Source organism: Trichosurus vulpecula, chromosome 4 (genome assembly GCF_011100635.1).
Source record: "Trichosurus vulpecula isolate mTriVul1 chromosome 4, mTriVul1.pri, whole genome shotgun sequence".
NCBI lineage: Eukaryota > Metazoa > Chordata > Mammalia > Diprotodontia > Phalangeridae > Trichosurus > Trichosurus vulpecula.
The window spans coordinates 50,579,606-50,589,358 of NC_050576.1; the positions used below are offsets into that span (position 1 = coordinate 50,579,606).

At 40.0% G+C, this 9,753-nt stretch overlaps 1 pseudogene; it reads left to right on the plus strand.

The window, feature by feature from the left end:
- The first annotated feature begins 1,797 nt into the window (after positions 1 to 1,797).
- Positions 1,798 to 3,181, plus strand: LOC118846709 (annotated as a pseudogene).
- Positions 3,182 to 9,753: the final 6,572 nt, after the last annotated feature.

The window sequence follows — 9,753 nt, forward strand, 5'->3', positions numbered from 1 at the left end:
AAACTCATGAAGATGAGTCTTCCTGATCCCAAGTCCACTGTTCTATCCACTACAACACCTAGCTACTCCATCTATAAGTCCCTGGGCAAACGATTTTGCCTCTATGATCCTTGGGCAATTCTCTACTATTTCTCTGCAATTTCATCAAGGGATGGAAGTCTGCACTAGAAGAGAATACCTCACATTGATGAGATCGGTTGCTTTGAGTATTTATAAGGCTGTGGGTTTAAGCATGCCTTAACACTAGGTGAACAATAATTTAATGCATCCAAGCTCTGGAGTAAGCATTTCTCTGAGAACTGTCCAATGACCTTAAATAAAAGATGGTGTGTATAGATGTGTGGGCTTGATTATATTACAAAAATTTAAATCCAAATATTCATCATCAGAATATTTTTGAAAAGTGACTAAATTACCACCCTCCCCCTCATATTTTAAGAGTCGCATGTCTAAAGTCAATTGTAAACGTGTAACTACACCTTTTCTTTAATTTTTGCCCAATCCTCTTCTAACATAATATTTAGTATATTTCTTTTGCAAATCAGACATATGGGTTTCAATTTCTAAATATTTTCTTTAGAACCTAAATCACCAAGATTAAAAAAAAAATCACAAAGGAAATGTACAAAACCACTATCTCCCAACAGAGCTGCAAAAAAAAAATACATCTTGAAACACTGGACTACAGAAAACATTTGCATTTTGTAAGCCGCATTATTTATAGACATAGTGCTGCAACCTCTCATCCCCATCTAGGAGTTTATTTTAAATCTATAAGATTTACAAAACAAAAGTAAGAGAAACATATGTTGAGTCATAAATAAATACTGCAAGTGAGCTTCTGTATTCTTTTACCCTTATACTATTTTCATCATTTTTGACACCAAGACTCTCTGCAGGGAGCGGGAAAAGCCTATCCTGACGTAACTAGTTAAGCAGCGGTGGGAAAGCCCTTCCCCCCAAAAACAGGGAAATGGTTTTGATTTCCATTCCGCCGTAAGGTCACTCTCAGGTCCCATTTAACCCAGATTCCATTTTCCTGTATTTTAATAAAAATCTGTAGAGGAAATTTAAGTAATGGCTGCAGAAACAATGCCTAAAGGAGCACGAGCCTTTGTCACTTTAGCGTTCATCTTCTGGTGATGAATAAGCAAATGGATGGAGATGGAGGAGGAGGAGGAGGAGGAAGAGGGGGAGGAGGAGGAGCGGGAGAGAGAGGAGGAGGAGGAGGAAGGGGGGAGGAGGGGGGGGGGAAAGGAGGAGGAGAAGGAGGAAGGGGGGGAGGAGGAGGAAGGGGGGAGAAGGAGGAGGAGGAGGAAGGCGGGGAGGAGGAGGAAGGGGGGAGGAGGAGGAGGAGGAAGGGGGGAGGAGGAGAAGGAAGTGGGGAGGAGGAGGAGGAGGGGGGGGAGAGGAGGAGGGGGGGGGGGAGAGGAGGAGAAGGGGGGGGGGGGAGGAGGAGGAGCGGGAGAGAGAGGAGGAGGAGGAGGAAGGGGGGAGGAGGAGGAAGGGGGGAGGAGGATGGGGGGAGGTGGAGGAGGAAGGGGGGAGGAGGAGGAGGAGGAGGGGGGGAGGAGGAGGAGGAGGGGGGGGGGAGAGGAGGAGGAGAAGGAGGAGGAGGAGGGAGGCGGGGAGGAGGAGGAAGGGGGGAGGAGGAGGAGGGGGGGAGGTGGAGGAGGAAGGGGGGAGGAGGAAGGGGAGGAGGAGAGGGAGGAGGAAGGGGGTAGGAGGAGGAAGGGGGGGAGGAGGAGGAGGAGAAGAAGAAGAAGCAGCCATTCTCCTAGTGAGCAGAAGGCAAAAATGTCTGCATCTTGTGGGATGGGAGAGGAAGAGTCCGAGCAGGGGACCTTGGGAGAGAAAAGTCCCTGCTTGGAGCAAGACCAAGAACAACAAATTAGAGACTCCGTGGTGAGTTTTATTTTGAATTGTATGGCCAACAATTTGGGAACAACGATGTGGCTGGTTTTTTGGCTGAAGCTTATTACCATTATTACGACGAGAATTGAAATATTATTAACCATCACATGGATCAAACGGAAGAAATATCTAAGAGGTAAGTGAGAGCTTGTCTGTAGGAGCTACCCTGGACGAGACCCTTAACATTATTTGCCTCACTTTGCTCATCTGTAAAATGGAGATAAGGTAATAGCACCTACCTCCCAGGCCGGTTGTGTTGACAAAATGACACCATATTTGTAAAGAAATTTGTAGGGCTCCCCTACCGGAAGTGGCGCTTTCTGTCCCCTTCCACAACGCCCAGCGGGCAGCTGGGACTGAACCTCCTCAAGCCCAGCCTGAGGCAAACAGGCTCCGCCCCCTGTGCAGGCTGAGCAAGGCCACAAGGGCTTCTGGGAAGCTGGAGCGCACCGCCTCCTAGCCCCGCCCATCAGTGCTGTCTGTGCATGGGATTGGTTTATGAAAGAGTGTACTTTATGCGATGCCGGGAAGAAGAAGCCTTCATATTCATCCATACGTTTTACCCGGCAAAGTCGGCTTGTGTTCAGAAAACAAAATCCAGATTTGTAAACACCAAGATAATGCTGAAGCTTGGAGGGAACTTCCAGAATCACAGAAGAAAGTTTATGAAGAAGCTACCCAGGTAGATTTTAAAAGACACCATGCAGAAGCCTCTGAATAGAAAGCAGAGCTCGAGGCTAATGAAGAAAAAACGTTATATGTGTTATATATATATGTGTGTTTGTGTGTGTGTATACATATAATATACATATATACATATATTATATAAACATATATACATATATCTATTTTATATATATGTGTGTGTGTGTGTGTGTGTGTGTGTGTGTGTGTGTGTGTACACACACACACACACACACATTTTTTTTTAAGAGAAGAGAAGCGTGGAAGAAGGGCTACAAAATAACTTCCAAAAAACAGTTAACGATCTTTGGGAAGCCCAGAAAACCTCGCTCAGGTTATAATATTTTTGTTTCACAATGCTCTAAGGAAGCAAAAGGGATTTCATTGCAGGGAATGATGAAGCTTTTAAATGAAGAGTGGAAAAATCTGTCATCATGTAGGAAGCAGGTATATATATGTGCTGAAGATGATGAAATTCATTATCCAAATCGTGGGAAGAAAAAAGATTGAGATTGGACTGGAAGCTTTTACGTTTTAGGAAGCTAAAAGCAAAATTGGAAAACACCTTGAAGGCATCTATTGATGTTTGCTTCTTCATAGTGAATATGATAAATACTCAAGAGCCAATCAGGTCTCTCATTATTTAGGACTATGGCAAAATTTCTAAGAATGATGTTGGCATTTTATATTGTTAAATTAATAATAATAAAAATAAATTGATATTATTACGTTTTATATTAATCTCTTTTTGTTAACATGTGGACTTTAGCCAGTATGCTTACATATTTTGTATTACACCTAGCTATGACTACTCCTCTGGTATAGACTCAGTCTAAATTTAGACATATTTGCTTTTGGAACTACTGAGTAACCAAAAAAATTCATCTAGGTGTAGGAGGGATTAATTTTACCCTTAGATAAAGGTAAGTCAAACTGTGAAATATTTTTGATACTGGATAATAACAAGAAATTATTTTTGTCTCCTAATGAGGAAACCAGTATTTGTTTTTCTCAAATTATCTTACATATAAAAGCCATACTGGTCTAGACTAAGCTATCACTGTTCTGTATTTTTAAAGAATAAGGAACTGAGCCATGTAAATTTCAGTTCCTAGGTAAGTTCTAATTCCTAGGGAATATTAGCTCATACAGCATTCAGGGATGAGGAGTGGACACACATACAATTGCTGATTTCATTTGTGGCTTCAAAAAATACTGAAGGATTTCTAAGTGTTTCCATCTATCCTTTTTTTTCCTGTAAAGTAAAAAGATTATGTCAACCGTGTGTACCTTGGTGTTGGTATCACAGAGAATAAAATCTAATGCATCCTACCTAATTTACATACATAAATATGTTCTAAAAACAATGTTATTGTATTTTTTTTCTTTTAGCGGGAATTAGGTTTTCCTCAAAAAGAAATTTGTAAACTTGAAAGTGTTAAATAAATACCAGCAATTATTATTATCAGCTAGGTGGTACAGTGGATAGAACGCTGAGCTTGAAATTGGGAAGACTCTTCTTCATGATTTCAAATCTGGCCTTTGAGACTTACCAGCTATGTGTCCTTGGAAAAGTCACTTAACCCTGTTTGCCTCATTTCCTTATCTGTAAAAATGAGCTGGAGAAGGAAATGGCAAACCATTCCAGTATCTTTGCCAAGAAAACCCTAAAATTGCGTCACAGAGTCAGACGTGACCGAAACTACCAAACATCTCTAACAGCATCATTAACAGTAAACATTTATTGTCTATTTGTTAAGTACTTATATATCAATTAAATATCATTTATTAAATCACAATTATGTTTCATGCCCTGTGCTAGATGCTGGGGTTACCAAAGCAAAAGTACAACCAGTCCGTATTTTTAAAAAACATTCTTTCTAGCTACAAAGATACTTAAAAATATGGTGCACTTTACGTGGGGGAACAAAATGACCATATGTGGGGGAATAGAGGGATAGGGATGGGACCTGTCATTTCATTGGTTTAGGTAATTTGGAGCAAGGAAAATCCATCTCCCAAATGAAGGTCGGCACTTACTTTTCAACTTACAGTCTTACTGAGTTACTGAGAGCCGTGCAAATTTAAATGACTTTCCCAGAGTAGTTAAACTTCTTTTCAGCTATTGTGTGTCAAGGGCAGGAATTCTCCTCCTGTCTTCCGGACTTAGACATCACCTCTCTATTCCAAACACCATGTTTCTCTTTTACATAAAGTAGTAGCCACAGAATAAATAAAAGGTAATTGGAAGTGAAGATAGACTCTGGCTGCTAGGGAACTAATGAAAAGTTTTGTACGCAAGATTGTTGTTGAATTAGGGATTCTAAGAGGCACGGGTAATGAGGAAGTGCATTCCAGGCATGGGACAATGGGAGTCAGTGTAAACTTCAGGCCTGGTACTTTGCAAGACTCTGGTCTTGAAAGGATAAAAGATGAAATATTCCCTGCCCTCAACGTGATTACATTCTATTGGGGAGACAGCATATACACACATATGTGTAAAAATTATATATCCAAAATGTAAACAAAGTGAATATTTTGTTGTGGTTCATTCATTTTTCAGTCATATCTGACATTTTGTGACCCCACTTGGGGGTTTCTTAGTAAAGATACTGGAGCAGTTTGCCATTTCCTTCTCCATCTCATTTTACAAATGAGGTAATCAAGGCAGAGTTAAATGATTTGCCCAGAGTCACATAGCTGGTAAGTATCTGAGGCCAGATTTTAATTCAGGAAGACTCAACACCTGACAACACCTCATACTCTGCTGCACCACGTAGCTGTACCAAATTAAGTATAGATATCAGTAAATACTCAGCTGTAAAAAGAATAGGGGGAAGGTAAGTTCCAAACCTAAACTCTATGGTGAGTCTAACATAGGAGAGGGAAAAGATGCCAATGGAGAATCAGAGATGGAATAGACCTCAGAGATCATATAGGTCAATTTCTTTATTTTACAGGTAAGGAAACTGAGTCCTCAAAAGGCTAAGCAACTTTCCCATGCTCACATGGGTACTAAGGCCAGAGCCAGGAATCAAACCTAAGTCTTCTGACTACAAATCCAGCACTCTTCACTTCCCATTCTTTTAAACACAGGGTTGACTAAACATTCCTTCATTTATTTAACAAGCATTTATTGAGTCCCTACTGTGTAGTGAAATGAGTAGTTAATTTCAGTCCCCTCTTAGGGAACAAGAATCATTATGGATCCGTGTTTTCCCTTTGTTCACTGCCTTGTGACACACAGGCTAATCTGCCTGTAAAAATTAGAACACTTTAGCCAGGAAAGGAAATGTCTCAGAGGGCAGGGTCAGCATTTATAAAGCCACAAATAAAAAGACTGAGGGAACACAGGAGTTTTACCAGATCCCAGGGCAGAGGGACTTGGGAAAGTTGAGAAGATTTAAGTTTAGGAGTAATAAAGAGAAATAAAGAAAGATTTCTTGGCCCTATTCTCTCCTGGTTCTCCTCCTGTCTAACAGCATCTTCTTAGCATTCTTTCATCGACCTTCATCTATGTTAAATCCTGTTACAGTATGTATATCCTAAGGCTCTGTTCTGTGTTCAACAGCAACATGTAGCATTTATGTAGCATTTTAAAGTTTGCAAATGCACTTTACAAATATTGTGTCATTTGATCCTCAAAACAATCATGTGAGGAAGGTGCCAGTATTATCTCCATTTCACAGATGAGGAAACTGAGGCTAATACAAGTTAGATAACTTGCTCAGGGTCACACAGCTAGTAAGTATTGGGGAGGGTATTTGAACTCCTCATTCTGACTCTGATTCTTAATAATTTATCCAGCAGGCTACCTTGCTGCCCTCTTGTTTCTTTTTACTCTTCCTTGGCTTTCTTGTCAGCTCCCAAGGTTTCAATTAACATCTCTATGCAGATATCTTCTAGATCGATCTATCTAATACTAGTCTCCTCCTGAGATCTGGTCCTGTATAACCAATGGTTTATTGGATATGGAGTTGGATGAACTACAGGGCACCCCTAAAGCCTTGACACATAGGCAAAATGCATATTTTGAAATATTTGGAATACTAACGGACCTTAGCCCCCTTGACTTCTTTTTCCGGGGTATGCTAAAGGAGAAGATGTACTGAATGAAAATCACAGATGCAACACACTTGATTGAACACATAAAGAGTGAACTGCTAAAATTGACAGCAATGTGGAGTTACTGCATCAAGTTCAAATGAATCTTGCAAAGTGCACCAACCTTTGCATCACAAATGATGGAAATCGTATTGAAGATGTTATTTGTTAATATTCAAATTTAATAAAATGTTGTTGAAAATTTCATTCATTTTATTTCTTGAAAATACACATTTTTGCCTGTGTGTCCAGACTTAAGAACCCCCTGTATAAGTATCTTAAACCTCACGTTTGAAACCAAATTCATTTTTCATCCCTTCCAACCTACCCCTCTTATAAATTTCCATGTTACTGTTGAATCGCCCCACTTTACATCTTCATATTATCCTCAACTCTTCACTGTCCCTAATCCCACATATCCAATCAATTGCGAATTTTGATGATTTCCATGATATCCCCCATCTGTCCCCTTCTCTCCACTCACATAGCCGTCATCTTCGTTCAGCATAACACTGCCTCTTACCTGGACAATTGCAGTAGCTTCCCAATAGGTCACATTGCCTCAAGGCCCTCTCTTCTCTATCCCATCCACCTCATGGTTTCCAAGGTGATCTAGCTAAAGCTCAGTCATGCCCATTTAAGTGCCTACTATGTACCAGGCACCATGCTAGATACTGGATTAATTGTCATATTGATCCTTATAAACAAGGTATCCTCAGGTTGTTCAGATATTGTTGGTATTATTCCCATTTTTCAGATGTGTAAAATGATGCTTAGAGATGTAAAGTGACTAACCTGTGGTCATAGAAATAGTAAGAAGGCAAGAGGAAACACTATATATTAAAAAACAAGAAAGAACCAGCTATATTTCGTCAGAAGACCTGGGTTTGAATCCCAGCTCTTTAATTTATTACCTGTACGTTCCTTGGGTTAGTTAGACATTTCCCCCCGACAGTTCTTATATCCCTCACTGGTACACTGAAGGTATTGGATTAGACGCACTCTCAAATCTCCACTTGTAAATTTGTGATGCTAAGCTTCACCCTCTTTAGACTCTAACAAGTCCAGATAGTAAATTTGAGATGAGGCCAAAATCATAAGTAACATAGCTTAAAAGGAAACTAGATCTATTTGGGAATGACAGCTGCACACTTAGTTATTAGGGGAAATGTTAAATATTTGGGCATCGATCTCTAATCTTTAATATTGGTGTTAAGATGACTTCCCATGTTTCTCCAAACCAGTCACGTGGAACCTTGTTCTGGTGGAGACGCGAGGTCTCTCCCATTGAAAGAGTTTCTTTTCCCCTTAACCAAGTAGTCAATCCTTCATGCATCACTTGCTATAAGATGTTAAGATGACAACAATAATATGGGCATCTATCTAATACTTCACGGTTTCCAAAATCCTTTAGGTCATCTCATTTGATTCTCACAGGAGCCCTGTGAGGTAGGTGCTATTATTATACCCGTATTATAGATGCAGATATTAAGGCTGAAAAAAGTTAAAATACTTGGCTGAGGTCACATAGCTAGTGAGGGTTGAAGGCAGCATTTCAACTCAGGTTTTCATTACTTTTCCAATTTATGCACTCTCTCCGTTGAATCACCCAGCTGCTGAGTTAAGATTCCAGTTGGAGGGCAAATGGAACTTCCAAGACCATACTGGTCTCAGTAGATGAAATCACTCTTTTTTCTATGCCACAGAGAAAATGACATTGGGAAACAAATATCTTCCCAATTGATTGTACTCTGTCAATTTGGAGCCCTGAATTAGCATGTAACTAAATTTCTAAAGGGCAGCTAGATGGCACAGTGGGTAGAGTGCTGGGTCTGGAGTCAGGATGATTCATCTTCCTGAGTTAAAAACTGGCCTCAGACACTTAGTAGCCATGTGGTTGTGTTCAAGTCACTTAACTCTGTCTGCCTCAGCTCCTTCTCTGTAAAATGAGCTGGAAAAAGAAATCGTAAACCACTCTGGTACCATTGCCAAGAAAATACCAAAATGAGGGTTATGAAGAGTCAGACATGACTGAAATACCTGAACAACAACAACAAAATACCAAAAGTCATTTGGAATGGATGATCCAAGTATGGCGGTTCACTTGTTGGCATCACTATGCTAAGAAAGAACATGTAGAAAGTACTCAAGAGGTAGGTAAGTGCACTGCTTACCTTTTGATACCTGTCTCATGCTCATCCTTGGAGGTAGATGATTTTCTTATTTCCATTTAATAGATAAATGAACAGAAGTTCTTTCTATGATAATATTTAACATAACACAGTGATTTAAGGTTTGTGAAGTGCTTTATATACATTAGCTCACTTATTCCTTAGAGCAACCCTGTTAGATGGGTGATAATTACTTGATCATTTTACAAGCTAGAACACTGAACCTTGAAGTGGTTAACCAACTTTCTCAGGTTTACAAAAAATCCTTAAGTTGACCTAGGCTTGTAGATCTAGAATTGGAAGGGACCTGGTGGCCATCTGGAGTCTCCTCCTGCTGTTTTACATATAAGGAAACTGAGGTTTCTGTTGGTTAAGCCAAGGTTACACAGGTAATAAACAATAAAGGTAGGATTTGAATCCTTATTCTTTGACTCAAGAGTAAGTGCTCTCTCTCTGGTAATAAAATGCCAACTTGCCCAGGGTCACACAACTAGAAAATGCCAGAGACAGGATTCAAACCCAGATCTTCTCCATGACAAATTCAACATTCTATCTGGTATGCTGCCTGCCTCTGTTGACATATGCCAATGGACCTTAAGCCTTTGATAGTTTGCTATCAGGTCCAAACTTTCCCTTAAAAGATATAGAAAAAGGCGCTAGAGGAATTGTACCTAAGAGAGATTAGCCAGTCCCCTTTTCTGAGTGACTTTTATGGTCTTTCCATTAAAGAATGGGAAAATATTTTGGATACTCCAGAGACTCTTGCATTTTCAGACCATTATTTGAAATGTGACTTAAAAAATAAGTAACCCTCTCTCTAATCTTCACATGTAACTCCACCAAGTATATGAATCCTTTTTTTTTTTGGAGAGAGAATCTA